General features: G+C 40.4%; 1 protein-coding gene across 5 annotated transcripts in view; it reads left to right on the forward strand.

The window, feature by feature from the left end:
• APBB2 (amyloid beta precursor protein binding family B member 2) overlaps positions 1–21,405 on the forward strand; it is a 160,408-nt gene that overhangs the window by 22,006 nt on the left and 116,997 nt on the right. For all 5 annotated transcript variants that reach the window (XM_051616923.1, XM_051616926.1, XM_051616930.1 and 2 more), the window contains exon 2: positions 12,774–12,861. The gene's annotated coding sequence lies outside the window, so the exon portion shown is untranslated. The remainder of the gene's footprint in view (positions 1–12,773; positions 12,862–21,405) is intronic.

Raw genomic sequence — 21,405 nt, forward strand, 5'->3', positions numbered from 1 at the left:
TAGTAAATTATCTCTGGGTGAGTTGACAAGCTGCTTGATAGAAGTACAGGCAGAAGCAGGATTCACTGGAAAGATGATCAGCAATAAATACCCCTGGAGATCAAGTGGCAGATGACAACTGGCATGAATGCAGTGGGAATTCTGAGGCATTCACTCAAATCAGGTTTTTAAACACGTATTAGTCTTGGCATATTAAATGGAATGTTTGTGGCGTTTTTGATTTTTTTTAAAATACTTATTTAATGTATTTATTTCTCTAAAGATTTGATGAAGACCTCTCCAAATGTATTTGTAATTGTAAAAACACATTAGAACAACACCACTGGTGTTAATTACAGAAAGAGCATGCAAAATCCTTGCCCCACTGATTTCACTGGGAACAGGTTTTGTCTGCTAATTACTGCTATGAATAAGGTTTTCCCCTCACTTAACACCATAGCATTCTCCACTGATTTAAGATCATGCTTAGATTACTGTGACTGAAAGTACTTTTGCCTGTGGGCGCTGTCTGTCTCCCTTAGGAAGGGGTGCAGAATACTTACTGGTTTCTCTTACATTTTTTAAACTTAGGCTGCCATTGAAGTGTAGTTCTCAAACATTATTTTTACTCAAATACTATTGTGACTATTGCATAAACTGTTTGACTTGCAGGAGCACTACCATCTCCTTGCCAGGTAAAGATTCCTCTGACTAGGTATCCAGTGTTTAGGGACTCCTGTGATTTTTCTCTGTGAATACCTGTTGCTTGTTGCTCCCTGCCTCCTGCATCAACTGAAGCTCCTAGGGCTTCTGGATATTGCCCAGCCTGGATTATGTTTTTGACAAAAGGGATTATTTAAAAATGCTTGTTACTGCTGGCAGTGTGCACCGCATATGTCTAGATTATTTTGGGGAGCTTTTGCTTGGCTGGTGTTTGGGTCACCTTTGCCTTTCTTTCCCAGGTGGCAAGGATTGAGTAGGGCTGTCCCTGTGTCAGCTACTTCATCCTCCTTCTGGACCTTCAGAGGAGGAGGACCTGTTTGTGCTGAAATTAGATCAGGCTCTCACCTGAAATTTATATGAACTCATGTGTGGAGTTCTGTAAGCTTCAGATATGACCCCAATGAGATTTCCCCCTTCCCCCCTCCTATTTTTAAACAACACTGAAAACACGGAGTGCAGTATGAGAGTTAAGCATACCGGTGAGGTTACATGTGTAATCTGAGCCATTAGTGCAGGCACTGCTCCTGGCCTGTCCTGTGTCCCAGATGTGACATCTTTCAATGAGTTTAAAGGTGTGGTGAAAGATTATAGGCATGGTTTCACATCACTTCGGACTGCTTCAAAATTGTTTCAAAAGCTCCTGCGGACAGCAACTATTAAAGGGTGTGTGTCCATCTACCTCAAGCTGATCAATTGGAGGACCCAGCTGAAAATGAACCGTTCAAAGAAGATACATCCTTCTGACAGTGTTGCTGTGATGAGGTGGCTGAGTCAGTCCTAAGGCTGCCGAAAGGGACAGTTGTCTTAAATCAGGAGAGATGTAAAATGGTACTGTTATGTGAAACATTTCACTCTGCTGGCTGTGGAACAGCAACTTTGACTTTTACTTTCTGCAGCTGAATGTTTGTGAAATGATTCCTTTAGCTGAGGTGAGTACTGCCTTTTTGTACTCAGTGTTTAACCTGTTCAGTGCAGAACTTTGTGTTCCATTTAAGCCCTGCCTTCATAAAATTAAATACAGTTTCAGCTCTTGTTTATGCGTATTTTGAATTCATACTGTGCTTTATAGCAATACATTTCACTGTTGCTTTTGACTAGGGAATAAGTTGCTTTTTAGTGAAAACTCTGAGTTGGCTGGCCTTGCAAGCATCTAAAACGTCTGTGTCCATTCACATGCATATGTATACATATGTATACACACATGCACTCTTACATCTCTTAACAAGGAGTCTTGGAGCCACTGGTTATCTCCCAGTAGCTCTTAGCACAGCCAGCTTCTTAGGTGGGTGTACTGGAAAAAACAGGAATTATTATTCTTGTTTTCTGTGGACTTCAGCCAAGGCTGTAGGTGTTCACTTCTCATAGTGCATTCTAGCAGCTTCCAACACCATTTAGGTTTTGAGGGGCCTGGTAGAGTTACAATGTTTTGACTGTAAGGCAGTCCCACTTCAGCCATGTGTGTTCAACATGGGTGTGACTGGTCAGTGATTTTGTTTCTAGAGCTGTGACTCTACACTTGTACTCTAACAGGTTCTGACACCTCTTGGAGGTTGCATGTGTGAGGAAAAATACTTGTAAGCTCCAAAAGAGCTTTGAATGTTATTTTTTCAGTTGTGACACAGATACCCATCTAGGTTCTCTGAAATTAGTGGCTAAATTCCTGTTGACTTTTTTTCTGTATTGATTAGCTTAACTGTTCTGAGTAAATTTGACTGCCTGTGGCTGTTTGCTGACTCTAGATTTCTGCAGTACCTCCAAGCAAAATGCTAAACATACCTGGCATTCTTGGTACAGCACAGAGGCAGAGAAGGAAAAAAAACCTTATTCTGTGTTAACTTCTGTTTGGGAGCACAGCACTGAACGATGGTATCCCTCATTCTGTGGTTATGCATGATGTCCCTTTATTTCTTACTGCCATGGATGGTTCCACGTGAATTAGAAAAAAGTCAATGTACTGGGGAAAAAAATCAAATGTAATTATCTGGAATCGAGGCTTTAGTTAAAGTAAGGGGATGGCAGGATATCTTAATTCATAGACAGTAATAACAGGGATATAAGTGAGATAACATTGCTCAGTTGAATTCTTTGCTTCCTTTCGGAGCATCTGGTAATAGCCGCTGTCGGGCCTGTTCTGTGATATTTCCTCTGTTTTAGTGAAAGTGGTTGTAGCAACGCACAGGTATTTTACTGAAGACTTGGCAATACTGCAGCAACATATTAATTTCTGTAATTTGACTTCTTGGTATTGACATGAAGTATAAATATCATCATTTGGCAGTGTAATTAATATGTTCCGCATCCTCTAGGAGACTTTCCTTCCAATTCAAGAGGAGATTAATGTAGAAACTTTTTTATTTAGTACAGACAGAGCTGCCTTTTGAGTGTATGTATACTGGCTTATTTAAAAAAGTAGAGCACAACACTTGCTAATAAAAATCTAGGTCTTGAAACCTTAGGAATGGAGAACTTGGAAAGAGTATAGTTGTGTGTTGCAGGATAGAATACAGCTAAACTTAGAGGAGTACACTTTTGAAGCTTATGAAATAGTTAAGGAAAGCTCTGTATAACGTAAGGCAAAGATGTAGTCAGTACAGTTCTGAAGTTAGAGGTCATACTAAGAATAATGGGAAGTCACTGTTCCAAGCAGGAAGCAAATGGATGATACAGGAGTACCATCTCTGGCATGTAAGTGGCATATTTCTTGGTGTCTGACAGCCTTCCTTGGAGTTTGCTCTTTAGATAGTGGTTCTCATGACCTTTCTGTAGCTGACAATACTGTATTTTCTACCTTCTGAATTGCTTTTCTGTGGATAGCATGCTTTTTTCCTGTTGTTCCTAGAATAGTTAATCATAATTTTCTCAGAAGAAACTGCAGCATCTCTTCTATGAGTGACTTCAAGTAGGCTTTAAAAACAAAACAAAAACCAACTAAAAGTATGTAGATTAGGTAAGAAGTTTTAGCCTCATAGCAGATTTTATGACACAGTAGGAAGATGAATGCTTGTTTTCTGAGGATGATCAGAAAATCAATTCTCATTCTTTTCATCAGGTTATTGCACCATTAATAGATCTCCCTCTCAGAGGTACAGAACTGAGAAAATGCAGCATAGCACTAGAACTGCAGTGTTAAGTAAAAATATTGATCTAAATATCTTTCTGTCGGTGAGAATTGTGAGACCACAACTGCTGTATTTTTCATCTGCTTTACTTCCTGAAGATATTAACCCTAGATGGTGAATCAGATAGCCAGCAAAGATGATTAATAATGGAATTAGCTCAATAAGGATTTTTTTTCTAATAACCACTGACTATTATGAGCAAGAAATATTCCAATTATCTGCTGACCCTGTTTCATTAAAATAAAAATAATTTTTAAAACCCTCAACAATTGTTATATTTGAGGTGATGGAGATGGGATTGATCTAATAGTTAATTTTAACATTGGTTCTGCCTTAGTTCTTCAAAGCATGTATGTAATGATCTATTCTATACATTTCATAGGCTTGTGTAAGATCTTTTAATGTGGGGGAAAAAATGTGCTGTAATATTTTATTTTTTTTTACTTTATACCCCCTTCCTCCCCTAACCAGAATGGCAGAGGCTTATAAGGTAGAGGAGAGCATCTCTTTTTACAGCTAAGCAGCTGTTGTGCAAAATGTTTTGAATATGTTGTCCAGGTGTGCAGAATCAATATCATTTCTGTTAGTACATGTTTTCTGAGTTAAAGGTACTTCATTATCAGCTGACTTTGAAGCCAAAATTATGAGGGCTTGAAACAGCATTAGATTGATTATGACTAAAACTGGAGCCTTTTATTCTGCCTTTTTTTTTTTTTTTAGTGCACTCACTTTAAGCTTGTAGCCTGAGCTTTCATGTATGCAACATGAATATGTGAACATAATGTAAAAGAAATAGTATAAAGCAGCACAGGTGGAACACAAAGACACCCTTCTAATGGCATAATAAATCTGCAGCATGAGTGGATGCCCAGGCTAATGCAAAAGCTGCGTGAAGGCCAGCAGTGCTGGCAGAGTGGTTGTCTAATTAGAATGCTGAAAGGCAGAGTGTGCCAAGCTGGCATTGCCATGTGCCATGTCCCATGATGCCATAAGCTCTGTGCCTTGCCCTGGCATGGTGAATATCAAGGATGCTCTAAGATGGAGCACCCTGTTATGTGCAGCATAAGCTGTAAAAATACTGGAGAATATCAGGAGAGGTTAGGGAGAACTACACAGTGATAGCAGTACTCCAGAGTAGGAATGAATAACTGAAGTCAGTTACTGAGAAAGTTTGTACTTAGAGCACAGGTTCTAATGCCTTTTTAAAGAAAAGGAGCTAACTTGCAAATACAGATTTCACTTCAGTTTTGTGGTGCACTTATAGTAACTTGCCTTCATTCAGACAGAGTTACAGGCTAAGTCTGAGTTTGGCTCCATTTGAATTTATCCTGGTTTAGCTGATGCTTTGTGAAATTATTGTCTTAATGGTGGGAAGGTACATCTCTTGGGAAATGTGAACAAAGGACTACCTTCTTGGGAAAACTTTGTCTCTGATTTGAAGAGCTCTTGAGTTTAGCTGATGGTGCAATATTTTAACATGATCTTGTGAGATGTGTTGCATTTCTGTTGTGGCCCTGTTTCTTCTGTAACGACTCATCCTGTTTTGCTGGGTTTGACCTGTTAATGTATGTGCAGAACAGGAGATGGAGAGAGAATAACTGAATAGCATGCTTGCTCCCTTGAGGGGGAAGGATGACTTAAGCTAAAATGCTGCCTCCATATCCCATGGGTATGAAATGTGGTAGAGTGACTGGATCTCCTGCATTATTCATTGCTACTGGCTTCTGCTGTGATGTGGGTGTTTATCACATGAATAGTTGTGCTGTGGGTTCCTGCAGAAAAGGTGTGTGTGACCTGAATACTCATCACCCACAGGCCTTTCTCTAAGTGACAGATAGAGTATGGCATGTCTGCTAAGAAGTCAAATCATTTGGAGATGTATGTTTCTCAGACAGCTTGTGGATGTGCATCTTCAGTTGCTTCTAACCCTCATGGTTGGTCTCTGTTGTGTGTATCAGCTTGAATTGCCAGACTTTCGCTTCTTTCCTTAAAAACTGATGCCTGTATGCAAGTAAGTTTTATTCTTATCATGTACTTGGAAAATTGTTCAGCTAGCTATGTTGCACCCCATTGTGCTAAGAATAAGATTTTTTGAGGGAAGTTCCAGGCTTGTTTTCAAATATTGATTAAAGTTTCTTTCCACTTTTAATTTTTTTTTTAATTATTTTTTTTTAGCTCAGCTGCTTAAGCATTTTCAAAGCATGCTTGTTTTGCTGCTGAAGTGCTATCAGCGAATTGTGTGCTGGGCTTTGGTGAGCTCTAAAGCTTGGGTTGGGAGGGATGTGCAAACGGAAAATACGGCTTGATTGCCACCCACTTGGGGGAATGCTGCAGTGGTACTCAGACTGTGTTTGAAGAGTTGTATAAACCCCTGCGTTGGTTGTGCAGCGCTTTTGGCATAATAAACCAGAAACTGTCGACCTCAGGCCAGATGCTTGCTCAAACAGTTTTGTAACAGCAGATACTCGACGAGTTCTTGTTGGAGTCATGATAGCAGTGATGCTGAAAGCTGGAGGGAAGAGGTGGGTTTAGGGAGGGAAAGAGGGGGCACGAGACTAGTTGCACTTCTGCAGGGATTCTCAGTGCATTGCAAACTTCCTGCCCCTGAGTGTGGCAGCTGAGTTTGGGATGTCTGTATGCTCTTCCTCTTCCACTGGCTTTTGTGCATGGGATGTATGTGTGCTGAGACCTAGCACCAGAACAGCAACTGTCTTCCTGGAACAGCTCCTTGTCCAGGCTGGTTCAGCCTTAGGAAGCTGAATTACCAGTGTAAACACCAGCTTCCTCAAGCTATAAGGGTAGCATATTTTCATAAGTTTTTACTGGTAGAATATTATGATTTATGATTAACTATAGAAGCAGAAGGTGGATCAAAGTAGGGGCTTTTTGGGTGCACAGTCTGACAGGACCAGATGAGCAGAATCCAGTGCTGTGAAGTGGGAGCTATTGACCTCTCTGAGGCTGAAGATGAATTCTGCATCGGTGTCAACCCAGTGCTTTGTTTACTTCTGCTTTGGTGTCTGTGCAGCACAGCTCAGCAAGCAGTAAGACTAGAAAAGCAGTAAGTCATGCAGCTAGAGGACCAAAGTAAAACCCTGGTGTTTGGGAGCAATCACTGGCAATGTAACATCCAGGTCTGTGTAAATGATTTGAGGGTGATGGTGGGGATGATTTGCTAAAATGAAAAGAAATTTTCTTAGCTCTTCCCCCTCCCCCCACCTCACAGCCCTTTCTGTACAAAACTTTAGGAGGAAAAACAAAAAACACCTTCCAATATCCACTTTAAACATTTTTAATAAAAGTAATGCTGAGAATTAAGGGGACAGTCTTGAGTGTCATTCATAAATATCACAACTTTTCGTCCTCATAGTCTCTTCAGTAGTGACCCTGTGGTCAGTGTATGCTGTGGGGAGGCATAAGATCCATGCCCATGTTCCTATTTGGCCCAGGAGGACCTAACCCATCTTCTACCCCTTCCAGGAGAGTGTCCAGATTATGCTTTTAAAACTGAAAGGGGAAGAGTGGGACCCCTCCTGCAAATAACGAATAACCAAATCTTTTCAGGTTTTTTTGGACTTCTCAGACTTCATAGTGCCATGTATATTTCAGTGTTTCAGCCATGACTTGGGAAAGAAATGCTTCTTCCTGACCTTCAAAAAATTGTTCTTCAGAAATTCAGGATGATGTTTTGACTCAGTAGGGCAGTAGGTGAATTAATGTGTAAGATGCTTCCTTCTGTGGATTTGGTAGAAACTGCTGTGAAAGATGGTAAGATACAGACAAAGAAATGTAGATGCTAAGCACATCAGGGGATTCTTGAGGCAGTGGCAGCAGCCTTCTCCTCCAACCCATCTTTACTGAGTCTTCTACCTGTCATGATTTTATGAGAGTCCTCCATGTCTGTCAGATTGAAGTGCAACTTTATTAATATACCTGGCAGTTTTCTCTTTTAGTTTGTTTGGTTTGGGTTTTTTTTTAGTTTTTTTGTATGGGTTTGGAGTTTGGGAAACTCAGTTCTTCTCTCCTCCTTTTGGGAACAAACCTCAGCAGCCTGGGTTCTTGAGGTGGCTGCATGGGGCTCACCAGGAGGGTGTCTGATGGACTGGAGTTAGAAACTGGTCATGTGCTTTCTAGAAGGAAAGATAAAAAATTGCCCCTAAAATAGAGGACCATGCTGTACTCATTAATTATTGATGTTCTGCTGGACTACTTTTTTCTTCTATTTTTAAGTTGGAGAAAGAGGTGGAAATTTTAATGGAGGGGTAGATGAGATTCTGTGATTTCTGTTTAACACAATTTAAGGCAGAGTGCCTCATCTAAGAATGTAAATGTAACATGCCTGTGCGTGCCTAAGGAAAAGTGCAGTATGAGAACTGTAACATTTTGTACTGGTATCAGTTCACTCATCTCTCTGTGATGAGTACTGTATATACTGTTACATCCTTAACCTCATGCATAAGTTCATAACTGCACTTCCATTCTAAAAGCACAAGAATTGGGAAATCTGTAGTTATTTTTCCCAGAGCAACTGGAGACCTGATGACTTGCATGTTACTGATTTTGCACCCTTCCACCCTGCCCAACTCAGACAGGTTTGTAGGCTGTTAGCAGCATATAGCAATGCCTGTAAGGATACAGGAGTGCTTCAAAGTGATGTAGTCCTTAAACTTTGTATTCCCTGATGCAAATAGGTGGGTTTATTTTCCTACAAAATGAGCTTTGGAGGTGAAGAAGGGGAAGACTATCTGTTGAGTAATGTGATGCCCAACTACATGAAGGGCTAGAAGGAGGATCCATGGAACTACAGGCCAGTTTGACCTCAGTACTGGGACACATTATGGAGAGGCTCATCTTGAGTGAGCTCACATGGCAAGTACAGGGCAGCCAGGGGATCAGGGCCAGCCAGCATGGGTTTATGAAAGGGAGGTCTTGCTTGACCAACCTGATCTCTTTCTGTGACCATATGACCTGCCTTTTGCATGAGGGGAGGGCTGTGGTCGTTGTCTACCTGGACTTTGGTGAGGCCTTTGACACCATCTCCCACAGCATTCTGGAGAAGCTGGTGAATCATGGCATAGACAAGTGTACTCTTCACTGGGTAAAAAAACTGGCTGGTTGGCCAGGCCCAGAGCGTTGTGGTAAATAGGGTCAAATCTTTTTGGCAGCCAGTCACCAGTGGCTCAGGGTTCAGTTTTGGGGCCAGTCTTGTTCAGTGTCTTTCTCAATGATCTGGATGAGGGGATTGAGGACACCCTCAGTAAGTTTGCAGACAACACCAAATTGGGTAGAAGTGTTGATCTGCTTGTGGGTAGGAAGGCTCTGCAGAGGGACCTCAACAAGCTGGATCAATGGGCCAAGGCCAATTGTATGAGGTTTAACAAGGCCAAGTGTTAGGTTCTGTGTTTCAGTCACATCAGCCCCAGGCAATGCTACAGGCTTGGGAAAGAGTGGCTGGAAAGATGTCTGGCAGAAAAGGACCTGGGGGTGTTGATTGAGAGCTGGCTGAACATGGGCCCACAGTGTGCCCAGGAGGCCAAGAAGGTCAACAGCATCCTGGCTTGCATCAGGAATAGTGTGGCCAGCAGGAGCAGGGAAGTGATTGTGCCCCTGTACTCAACCTTGGTGAAGCCGCACCGCAAGCACTATATGCAGTTTTGGGCCCCTTAGGGCCCAAAGGACACTGAGGTGCTGAAGCATGTCCAGAGGTGAGCTACGAAGCTGGTGAAGGGTCCAGAGAACAAGTACTACATGGAGCTGCTGAGGAAACTGGGGATGTTTAGTCTGAAGAAAAGGAGGCTGAGGGGTGACCTCATTGCTCTCTACAACTACCTGAAAGAAGGTTGTAGCAAAATGGGTGTTGGCTTTTTCTCCCAAGTAAATAATGTTCTAGTGGCCAAGGTTGGGTTTTTTTGTGGGTGTTTTATGATGGACTGTGTGTGGTTGCTTGTGTTTAAGGTTGTGGATTTTTTTGTGGGTTGTTTTTTGTTGTTTTGAGTTTTTTTGTGCAGATGGTTGGACTTAGGGATTTCAGAGGTCCTTTCCAACCATGACAATTCTGTGATTCTGTGACTCTTCTTGGAGGGATGTGCCATTCTGAAGCCCAGGCTGGCTGCTCTCCGCTGGGGCAGTCCAGGAAGCAGTTGTTCAGTGGGGAAGGAAGAATTGGTGAATATTTTTATTGTTTGGTGTCAGTTTTTAAATTAAATGTATTTAAATCAGTGTAGCTCGGTGTAAGTCAACAGAAGCATCTAAGAACCTCATTGGAGAGTCTCTATCTGGTAGATGTCTGTCTGTGTTTTTAGACATCTACAAAAAGTAAGTTTTATTCTAGCATCTCATCAGGGCAGTAACTATTGAATGTTGTCCTTGCTGGCTGGTGTTTTCTGTTTGGTTTTATTATTTCTAGCTGAAATTTTGTGATGTGCCCAAGATCAGGTTGTACACGGGCTCCTGTGGTATCACTTGTTTCAGAGGCTAGCTGAGGACTGGATCGCAGCTCTGTGTCCCATGGAAATCTGAGTACCCAGAAATATGTAATCCCACTCTAAGTATATGTAGTTTTCATCCCATCTTTGCAAAAGAAGGAAATGGGGACTGTTTAATTTTTTTAACTCGCACTTACTGTTGCCTCAACCAGACAGCTGTTTATTTAATCAGTTGTAACAGTATGTTCCTACTCTGTCACCTGTGGGCGTTAAAACGTGCTAAGAAAGGTATCAGTGTCTGCATGCTATCTGCCTTCCAATTTACTGCTTTTAATAAAGTCCGAAATGAATTACTCTAGCTTGCATAGGTCTGGGAGACTGAGCTGGGGGCTGGCTGAGCTTTTCTTTAAAATAATAAGATTTATAAACAGGAAGAATTAAGAACTCTCCACCTCCAAGTAATTTTCATGTCTGCTAGTTTTCGAGGCATGAAACATGGTAAAAATGTGAGTGGAGAAGTATACATTTTCAGCAGGTCACAGAGAAAGGGAAGGCCACTCAGGATGGGGGAGGGGTTCTCAACTGGGGAATAGAAAATGTTGGGTGTGTAGTAGCATGGTTTCAAGAATTTATGTCATCAGTGCTAATGTCCTTTTTATCTGAGGTCAGATGTCTCTTGTTGAAACTTTGTTTTGCAATTTCTTCTCTCCTGTTTTGTAGGAGAGCTTTGGTCATTCCTACCTTTAAGGCCTGTACTTTGTTTTTCAAGCTTTGCTCTTAGAACTGCTTGCTAACTCCATTTTAGTTTGGATCAAAAATTTGTCTTCTTTCAGGCATAAAATTCTTTTAGAACTATTGCCTATTTTAAAAATTGAATTAATTACTCTTTCTGTTGCAGTTACACTAGGCTTGGTTTAGAGCAAATTAAGTTTCATATACAGGATGAAGAGGGTTAATTATAAAAATGGCCATGACAGTACAGGGGGATAAGTCTTTGCTTATCTCTAGAAGAAACCCCTTAAAATTACTTGGAGAAAAGCTAGCTTGTATACCCAGTCTGTGGAGAAGTTTGGGGTCTCAACACTTAACCTTGCAAGTTTTTCTGTGTTAAACCTGTGAATCAAACAGAAGGAAATCACTAGTTTCTTGGCTTTACTGCTATGAAGGTGTTAGCACAGCATGTGTTTTCTTTCTCTTTTTATGTCTCTTGAATACTGAAATTTGATTGTCTGATACGAAAGTCCAGAAATGTGCCTAATAAATCAGGTTAGAATATTAGTTTAATGAACATTGTTCTATTTTCTTCTTGCTCCCATGAAGAGCTTTTTTCACAGTGCCATTTCGTTACTGGAATTAAAATAGTTTCTTGATTTCTTCAAAAAGCTTTAGATTTTAAAATTATTTTTAATCTGGCTTATAAAAAGGTCTCTCTTCAGGTTTCCAGATGACAAATATGATTTTTAATGAGAACATTTTTAGCTCTCAAATTATCTGTACTGTTTCAGTACTTTCTACAATTTATAGTTCTTGGATTTCTGTTAGAGCAAGGACAGGAAAAAATAAAACTCCCCTTTTAGATAGAACATGATTTTACTTGATTTAGCCTGGTTTTTGCTTTAACAAAGAAAAAAACAATTAAGCTGTACAGCAGATGAGATTTGTATCTTTGATCTTGCATATTTTTCTCCAGATGGGAGAACAAATATAAAATTGAATAATACCTTGAATCCTAGAATATAGTTTGGCTGACAGATCTGCTGCTCGAGTGTCTTTTAAAGGTGAGAGAACCTCGCTTCTGTCACTGTGACAACAATCCCAATGTATTTTTCAGTACCAAAACGCACAGCATGAATGTCATCATTTACCAGGAGCAGAATGGTTGGGCAGTAACTGTGGTACAGCATACACATGTCACAAAAATAAATTATATACTCCACGTCTACTGAAAACAAGCATAATTGGAAATATGATTTTTCACTTCATTTTCTAAATTAGATTATGAACATACTGTTCAGTGAGGACTTACTGCTGCTTTTTTCTAGCTTGGGGTTCATCTTTATAATCTAAATTAGTTTTTTCCATTATATTCAGTGTTTGTGCATGGGGAAAACTGCAGGTCTGTAATGCAGGGCAGAGAGAGAGAGAATTCAAAGCATGCTTTGCAGCATCTTTTACACTCCCCAGGTGTCATAATCCAACAGCAGCTTGTGACACCTGCCTGGCTGGGGAGGATCCCTGCACTGTAATACATGGATCTTCTGTTCTGCTTCTACTTCTGTGTGTGCATTGCTGAATGCAGGTGGTTTTTAAGGATTTAAACTGAAGTTGGCTGTTTAGGTTACTCAGTCACTTGTGCTTATCTACTTCCCAGGCTCCTGCTGCCTTGCTGGCTCCCACTGCTGCAGGGGGTGATCCTGTGGGTTTCTTTTGGTCACCTGGACCTTTATGAGTCAGTAGTTTTCATTAATCCCTCCTTGATTCTTCATAAACAAAAACTCTAATATGTGATTTGTTTTTTGTTTTGCAGCTTGCCTGATTTCTGCAGTGACCGGAGTGGGGCCCAGAACTCCAGGACCTGGCTCTGAAACAGGTTTTCTACCAACAAGCTGGGGCAAGTAAGTAACATGCTCTGTGTCTGGGAATCCTCGGAGAGCAGGGCAGGCTTCTTCTGCACTTTTCTTGTCCCATGTTTCAAACACTGAAGTCTTACATTTCTCCCACTACAGACACCAGAGTTACTTGTATTTCTGTGAAGTATTTATGTTGTTTATCATTATGTTTGTTAACAAAGATGCTCCAACTCCTCTAGTACTCCAGCACTAGCAGTTCTTGGTTTATCCATTCTTGCAGATTAGCTGCAACAAAACAATTCAACTTGCTCTGCCACCTACATTCTGAGATTCTATCATAGTAGTGCTGTTCTCTGTGGTGTCAGTAATACTATCTGCTAGTGTGGCCACCTGTGTTAGATTTCAGTGTTTTGTGCAGCAGGAGTGCAGTCTTCTGCAATGTGCTCAAATGGTTCTGTGTGGGTCTCAGAGTGGGAGGGAAGCCCACAGCAGCAGCTGCTTTGTGGCACCAGCTGAGGCCATCCATGTGGAAGAATTACCACACTCCCCAACAGCCTCTGGTGCTGTGGCTTTCCCTTCCTTCTTGTGACCTTACAGGCTGGTGATGTAATTCTCAGTACCTGGCAAGCCATGTAGCTTCTCCTCTTCAGAAATAAGGTGAGAGGACTGACATTGTCTACCCACAAGGAAAGTGCTGTCAGCTGAAAGACTTTGCCAGAGTATGTCTGTAGGTTTGCCTATGACAGACAGTTGTGCTGGCAGAACCCTGCAGAGAAACTTGCACCATTTGCTGCCAGAGACGGGAAGTTTCTCCAGCAGGATTGCTCTTTCACCTCCCTGAAATGCAGCAGCACTCTTCTGGGCTTTTGCTGATACGACTCTTACAAGGGTGTTAGTTTGTACAGTCCTAAATGATGGAATTGAACTGGCAGCGCATTCAGATTAGGCCAGCCTTGCAGCACTGAGCAAATCTTACATGTCTTGAGTTCTTGCTTTACTTAGGAGCTCCACAGCTGCATACTCTTATCCTTGAAGTTTCTTCTTCAGCTAGTTAGTTAAGATATAGACAGGAGATAACTGCTAGCTGAGACATTGATTTAGAAATTGTTCATTAATTTTACTTTTCCTAGAGAGTTCCTTGTTTACAAAGGACTTTCTCATACTGAAGAATTTCAAAGGTTTTATGGTTTGTTTTCCCTCAGTCTCCCTTGATGATGCTACACTCCAATGAGATGAGATACTTGTTATTAAGGCAGTCCTTACTCAAAGAGAGTGATGAACTCTGGCCGGGGCTAATCTCATATTGGTTTGCAGTTACATGAGACACAAACGTTTTAGTCCATGCTGTAAGATGATTCTTAGGGGCTAATGTATGGATGCAGGGTTAGTTTTGGTCTCCAAGCTTTTTCATATATGTTAATCAAGCAGACTTAATGGTCTGTATTACACAGGAGGTTGGGCTAATGATGCAGCTTTTCTTTCCAAGTTGTTTTTCTCTAGTCTGTAGACCTACTTGACAGAGCCTCAGTCTTCACTTGGGAACCAGGCAATATTATTCTAAAACATAGAGCTGCCATGCAAATTATTAATTTGTATCATATACTAGATAATTCTCATGTCATCTTTAAATTTTTCTTCTTTTTTTCTTTCCTCTTGGTCCTCTCTCTTTCACTTAGACATCTGTAAGTCATCTTGCTGTCCTGAATAAGGACCTATTTTACTGTCAGGAAGCACTTTGCCAGGGCATGGTATAGCCATTGGCCTGGAATTAGCTAGATGTCTTGCAGGCAGGTTTGTGAGACCATCCCTGCTAATCTTTTATCAGCATTTTCATGGCTGCCTGCTTTGATGCCAAGCTGAGGAGAACAGGGCTTCAGTCATTGTTAATGCAGTTGAAACTTCTCACCCCAGCTGCTCAGGGAAGATACAGCTTGCTAGATCCTAGCTTTTCAAATTAAAAGAAAAAGTTACTGATTTTGTGATAACCATGGGTTTTGGAGGTAATGGAGTTGGTGTGGGTTCAACTACTTGAGCAGCAATCACTGCTTTTCAGTTTTTTAGCAAACCTTGCAGACAAGGCATGGATGTCAGTCTTGCAGTGGAGCTGTTGCTCACCACATCATCTCTGAGATCACAGCTTCTGTAGCATAGACTAATTATTTTCTGGATTTCACTGGATTAACACGTACCAGAATACATGTTAAAGATCAAAGTCAGTGCCTAGAGCAAACTTTGTTTATACTCAGTGATAGCTCAGATTGTCCTTTAGGCCACATCAGCATCTTCCTCTGTGCTTCAGTGGGATCTCTGCAGCTAATAACACAAGAGTTCAGTTTTCATGGCTGTTCCAGTATTTCTGCTAAGATGGTAATGTCTGCAGTGTGTGTGCCTCTCTTTTAGGGGTTGAACCAGAATCAGCAATTTGTGTCATAGGCTAGTAGAAGATCCGTGCTTGCTTTCCCCTCAGAATGTGTTTGTATTGGTGTCCCCTATTTACTTAAGCAGTTTCTTATTAAGAGTAATTTAAAACTCTTGGCTACAAAGCAGTGAAGTTAGTTGAAGCGTGGCGCAAGAGACTCGTATTCAGTGCTACTTTGCAGGGAGCCTGTAGGATATGAGTTTAATTGGTTCTATTCTAATTGATCTCAATTCAGCCTGTTTGGCACTGAAATAATATGAGATCATCTATAGTATTTGTTGCTTGGCAAATAGGGTTGCAGTACCTACATGGTAGCTCCCCAGTAGTGTGCTGCAGGCCCTCTCTGTGGCTCAGCAAAGGATATCAGAAAGTTCCTGCTATGTTATTATCACTTAGGACTGAAGAGAATAGCTGCTTGTTTGTGGAAGATGTTATTCACAAAATCAGGCTAATTCTCTGGTGCCCGATTTGCTTAATAATAGTAACAGGTTGTGAAGGAAACCCCGGGGGAACTTCTCAAATTGCAGCAGGTGAATGGAATAGCCTGTGCTTCTGCTCCCAGTGTTGATATCATTTATCATCACCTTTTACCACTGGTAACAGCAGCAGCAGATGTAGTACTGGACAGTGTAGGACATGGTTCAACCTTTTTTACTAGCTTAGTATATCACACTTTCAAAAAGAAATAGACTTATTGCTATATTGGTAGCATTTGTCCTTGAAAACCAAGGGCACAGCTCTTGCCTTGGGGCTGCTGTTGTGGAGAGGAGAGACCTGAAAAGAAATAATTGAATCTTAGCTGGTTGGTTGTCTTGAGCTGGTAGTTTATTGTTCCCAGACTCATCTAACCTGTCAAAGAATGGAAAATAGCACCATGAGGGAGAAATTTAACAGTATTTTGGAGAACGTTAAATAAAATTGCTTTTTAAATGGAGTATTGCTATACTTAATGTGATTGTTCACGGCTCAGTTAGGATTAGAAGCATCAGCGACAACATGAAACTATTCTGATTACTCTGACAGAAGTTTAATTATTAAAAAAAATTGCTTTTTCCTAAGAATAAGTTCCTCCATCAAGAAAGGTGGAACCCTCATGTGATAACTGCAGATAATGAGCCATATCTTGACTCATGACTAAGTTTATAATTTTTTCTCTTTGGAGGCTGAAAATCCTTTCCACTGCATTATTGTAGGAAAAGGTGGCATGGGGCATATCAGCTTAGCAGCAATGTGTGCTGTATTGCAGCACTTGTCAATACAGTAGAGGTTGTGAATGGAGAGGGAAGAAGGTACTCAGGAATAGGCTTATATTATTCTAAATACATGTCATCATTAGCTTTGAGGAAACAAAGAACCCCGAGGAGAGCCTGATATAAACAACAGAAAAGTAGTTGTGTTGGTGACTGACACTAGCACAAAACTGGATTCAGGTGCAGGGTGGGTCATGTCCATAAATAAGTCAACATCCAAAAAGGCTGACCAGAGTTCTATCTCAGTATGCTAAATGTGGATTTCAAATACTCCTTTAGTTAAATAAAACCACAGATCCTACGTTCTGTGATTTTATGGTCTCTTGTAGGCATTATTTTTGAGGGAAGGTGAGGCTAAATAATCACTTTGACAAAAACCAGTATAATTTTCACTGTAATTACTGCTTCAACTTTTTCAGAAGAATTTCAGTGTGACACTGATACATTAATCATGAGTGTATTTTATGGAGCTGTAGTGGTAGTTTGTGTAGCTTCTTTCTAGATAGACGTAAAAAAAAACCTGGCTTTTTTGTTCTTTGTTTCATTAACTAATCTCAAAGTAGTATTTTTCCTATGATGCTGTGGAAATTACTCTTTCCAAAATTTATTTGTTTACTAAAACACTGAGGGATGTTGTGTGGCTGATGAACAGCTGTTCAGTCAATAGAGGAGGTGCATGAAAGTTCTCTGTGTTGAATGGCTCTGCCATAAAACCTGCTAAAACTGGGAAAAAAGGAGAGGTTGACTTCGTGTTCTCTCCTCGAATACTATGGCATTGTTGTCCATATGAGCTCCTCATGACTTTCCATTTATTTTTCCATCATAGCCCTGGGGGTTAAAAAACAAAACAAAAAAACTCCAGAGGGCTGAATTGTTTTCTTGTCAAAAGTGTAAATGAGTTGCTTGCTTCCTACAAATAAGACTCCAATCCTTTCTTTAGTTCAGTAGCAAAAGAACTGTACTGCTTATGTTGCTAGAGCTGTAGCTGTTGGTCAGTTCATGGCAAATTGAGACATTCAAACTCTTGTTAACCGCACCTAGAAAAAAGGGTCTTCTTAAGGAAAAAAAAAAGGAAGTAAAAATTTAAATCCTGCATCATGCCTTGAGTAGTTTATCTGCTTTCAGGCATTCCTGGTTTTGACTGCTTCAGAGAAGAAGGCCAAGAAATAGTGCAGAAGGCAGAGTGAAAAAATTGTTTACGAAGTTTCTTCCAAATCCTATCACATGAAAGCCATCTTGTCCTTTGAAGCTTGATACCCCAAATCTTAGGTGTTTGGTTTTTTGGACTTCTTTGTTTTGGTGGGTTCTTTTTTGTTTGTGTTGTTTGTGGTTTTGTTTGTTTTTGTTGTTGTTTTGGGGTTTTTTTGTTGTTTGTTTTTTTTAAAAAAACTTTGTACTCTGGATATTCTTGTTATTCAGTTTTGTAGACCTGCTGGATTTTTTGTCCAGAGGATGTTGTTTAGTTTCTCATTAACCCCTCAATGAACTCCACAGAAAAAATGTGGATGCTATCTTTTATTTTAATTAAAAATTAATAAACTGCATCAAAGAAAGCATCTCCAAGTCCGATGCTTACCCCCATCATATTACACAATTCATAACTTTTATGATTATTTTGTTAGATGATCCATTTTGGAAGGCCATTTATCTACTGCCTTCCTCTGATGTTAGGTGTGTTCTAATTTCCAGCCTGAATTTAGCAATAACTGCTTTACATGCAGTCATTTCTTGTGCCAACATTAAGCTTTAAAGTTTTTATTGCTTCTCTCAGCCTTCATTTTGCTGTAAGTCAAACCCTTAATATCCTTGTACAAGACAGAAGTCTGGTATCTTGATTATCTTCCAATTTCCTGTGTATTCCATTAATCCCTGGTGTCTTAGGGACCAGATGCTACCAGGCTGTTTCAGATGAGATCTGGGCATTACCTTGAACGATGGTGTCAGTGTTTTTCTAGCTCTGCAGGAAAGGCTGTAACCAGAGAACAGATTTCCCTTCCTTTGTGCATGCATCATACTGGAAGCTCAGAGCAACTCAGTACCCTGCTGATGTAGCTGGGTCTCATTCCTCCATCACATTCAAATATTTGCATCACAGCCCAACACTGACAGCAGAATTTCTTAGTAATTCCTTGAATGAATGATATTGTGCTTTTTGTTACTTCACTTAATTAAATTTCTATTACACTCTGCTCTATTATTCTCCACTCTTTTGGTTAATTCATATTTTCCCTTCTCTTATTGTGTTAAAAGAAGAACTTCCCAGTTTGCTTCCACTGAACCATTTATTTGGACCCTCTTCTCTTGTTAACTCCTTTGAGGTAAACCTTTTGTGCCTCCCTCAGTGCATCAAAGCTCATGTACAGTAGCTTTGATAATCCCTTGATGTATATAAATATATATAAAAATGATAGGGCAAACTTTTAAAAGAAGAATCTCTACCTTGAAGTTTCAAGACATTTGTTACTGGATCTTCTACCACCAGGTCTTCAAGGAGCAGCAACAGCTAATGCTGTAACTGTTGCATTGTAGACTGGGGATATAATGTGCTTGGGTTAAATAGAAATAGGAAACTGACAGGAAAGTATCTAAGTATTGTGTGTATATATATAAGTAATAAGATACAAACAGAATTGTTGTGATTTTGTTTTAGTATTTTGCTTTCAAGATAAAGAGTTGAGACTGCTTGGTCAGCGATAGGGAAAGTCATGGAAGGTGTCTGCTGGTGATGGAGCAACTGTTCAACAAGGAGCTGTTTAAAGAATTATCAGTGCAGGTTTTTTTGTATTGCTTTACAAATCTCTTCTTCTGCCTTCACACCCTGGAAATCACCTGAGCTTAGCTGTATCTTATGCTCAGCTTGTCCTTTAAGGGGTTTCTAACCAAGGTTAGAAACAACCTTGGTTTGAAATCAGCAGTAGGTGGGTTCTGCTGTGCTCACTGATCCCACAGAAGAAGGGTAAAGCACAGGGAGTGCAGGTTAGATCCTTTAGGTGCAAATGGACAAGACAGGTAAACAGAGAATTTTTGTCTTGAGTAATAAAATTAAGTAATTATCTTTAAATTGCATTGCAGTATTTAATGGAGGATACCATCAAGATGAAAGTGGTGGTTTTCTTTTTTTTTGGTCTGAAGAGTTGATGAACATTTTTTTGGTTTAGCAGCTAGATAATTTTAGAGAAGCTGTAGCTCATCCCATTAGTTAATTGAGAGCTGGCAAACATAGAAATTATGAGCTTTTTTCCGACTTCCAGTTCTGCTTTGTCTCAGCTTCCAAGTTTCACATCCATTCCTGGAAGTACAGCAGCATCATTGTGTTCATTCCAACAAGATACAGGGCAGGAAAAAGTGGAGAGTAGTGGTGAAATATTTTGACAGAAAACTTAGCTGTGCTTGAAAATGTTCCCACAGAAAACAAAAGCACAGCGGCATCTCTAGCTTCACAAGAAATACACCTTCTCATGTAGAATTAGTGCAGTTACCTGGCAGTCAGCTTTGAAAAGCGCTTTTCACTGATCTTGGTGTAAATGAGATGCAGAATGTATTACTGCAGCCCTAAGTATTGCTCTCTTGTTTTAGACTTTGTGGGACCTGGTGTTAGACCTGTGTTACCTGGTGATGATTGCTTTGATCGTGTAATGCCTTTGCAGTCCAGCACAGCTCTGCTGCTTGCCAGGCTTCTGTCTGGCATGCAGCCTGACCTCACTGCAACCCCAGGAGCTCAAAGCACAGCAGTAGTGGTCTTCTCAGCCTTAACTTTGAATAAATCCTCCCCATAGAGCAAGTAAAATTGAGATTGTTAGCGGATACCAGTCCAGATAGCTGCACTGGAGTGAATGAAGTAATCTTGATTTATAACAAACTGTGTTTTTCCTTTATGTTAGAATATCTGTGGTCTGTATAGTAGTGCATAACATGGCCTACAAGGTGATAGTTGTTATGTAAGTAATAATGGATGTGAATAATTAATTTCCTCAAGAAAGGTCACACTGGCAATGATAAGAGATATTTGGCTAGTAGACAGCATTATGCATTCTTCAGTAAGCAGTTGGGCTTGAGAGATCCACATCCGATAGCTGTTCCCAGCACAGAAAACAAATGTGCTATCTCTGTATGTGCCTCCAGAAATCAGCATCACAAATTGCAAATAACCTGCAGCTGACTATGGAAGTGTATTTGCACTATATATACAGATAGCTGCATACGTGTACACAGTTGATGTGTACATACAGATACACTTGACTATCTCAAAATGAGCCATCCCACCAGCCTTACAGGCTGAATTGTATTTTTGATCAGCCTCTTTCAGTGTCTAAACCCTTTGCTACAATGGGCCTATTTTGTGTAAGACCTGTGGCACCAGTGTGTTTTTAAAACAATGCAAGGCATTCCTCTTACCCATTTTCTAGTAGGGCTATTTCCTGGTATTCAAAGCAAGACTTCAAAGCTAGGATTGTGTTGTCTGTCAGAGGATCACCCAGAGAGTACTGAAATGTGATTTCTTACGTAGGTGTCTCTTGAGAAAAGCCATGCAATAACCCTTTTTTCTTTCCCTGCTGCGTGTAGCTGTTCCTTGTGAGGGTTGAATGGTGTAGTCAGTCACACTTGGATGACTTCTTTAGGTAATTTGCAGTCATCTCTCTTTTGTCATATCCTTTTTCTTGAGCATGTGAGGGTAGGTCTGCTTGTAATAAATGGTATGAGATTACAGCAGTCTGTATGAATGTGCTTATATTGTGTTTGAGCACACACATTTATAGCAAATATTGCTTGTAAAGAAACAGGGGAGGTCAAGGAGTCAGCTGGCCATTTAATACCTCATAAGCAGAAACACGCATGAACAAATACATTTGGATGAAACCTAACAAAGGTTTAGTGTCCATTAAAAGTATGGAGGTTGGACTATGGATTCTTTGTCCCCAA

The sequence above is a fragment of the Apus apus genome, chromosome 4, assembly GCF_020740795.1.
Source record: "Apus apus isolate bApuApu2 chromosome 4, bApuApu2.pri.cur, whole genome shotgun sequence".
NCBI classification, from domain to species: Eukaryota; Metazoa; Chordata; class Aves; order Apodiformes; family Apodidae; genus Apus; species Apus apus.